Source organism: Seriola lalandi, unplaced genomic scaffold, assembly GCF_002814215.2.
Source record: "Seriola lalandi dorsalis isolate HSWRI2012SDOR001 ecotype SW California unplaced genomic scaffold, Sedor1 jcf7180001989455, whole genome shotgun sequence".
NCBI classification, from domain to species: Eukaryota; Metazoa; Chordata; class Actinopteri; order Carangiformes; family Carangidae; genus Seriola; species Seriola lalandi.
This window is the reverse complement of record NW_019460121.1, coordinates 1-543: the sequence shown is the minus strand read 5'-3', so window position 1 is coordinate 543 and position 543 is coordinate 1. Positions and strand designations below refer to the sequence as shown.

Sequence of the window (543 nt, the reverse complement as noted above, 5' to 3'; positions counted from 1 at the left end):
GGTTGGTAGTTCAAGCCCACTCAGGGACGTTTTACACTTAAATTGACAAGGATACATCATGATGATGAAAAAACCTTCTTTCTGTGGGTTGAAGAAAATAAAAGCAAAACTATCAATAATAATATATCTATACTTGTCAGCTAATTAAATCTTCATCAATGTTTTTGGACACTGTCTCATTCAGATTTGTCAAAGATTCAGTTGTTTTCTGTCAGGTATGTCACCACTGATAATGCTCGCTGTTTATTTTTTCACATCCAGAGTTCTGTTGTGAGTTTCTTTACCTCCTGCCTCTACAGAAAGTCAGATTTTTATCTGCATGAGGTATCCTTGTCAATGTATACGTAAAACGTCCCTGGGTGGGCTTGAACCACCAACCTTTCAGTTAACAGCCGAATGCGCTAACCGATTGCGCCACAGAGACATGTCTAGCTTGAAGAAGTTTGGCCACCACTTTCAATCCCATTCCTCCCACCTGCATTTGTAATTTCTAGTATCATTTCTTCCTTCTAGACCTCAGACTCAGTTTTATAAATTGTCTCA

At 38.7% G+C, this 543-nt stretch overlaps 1 non-coding gene across 1 annotated transcript; it reads right to left on the bottom strand.

Annotated features, from left to right (window-relative positions):
• Positions 1–350: 350 nt before the first annotated feature.
• On the bottom strand, positions 351–424 carry trnan-guu (transfer RNA asparagine (anticodon GUU)). The gene has a single exon. It is a non-coding gene; the product is annotated as a tRNA-Asn (tRNA).
• Positions 425–543: the final 119 nt, after the last annotated feature.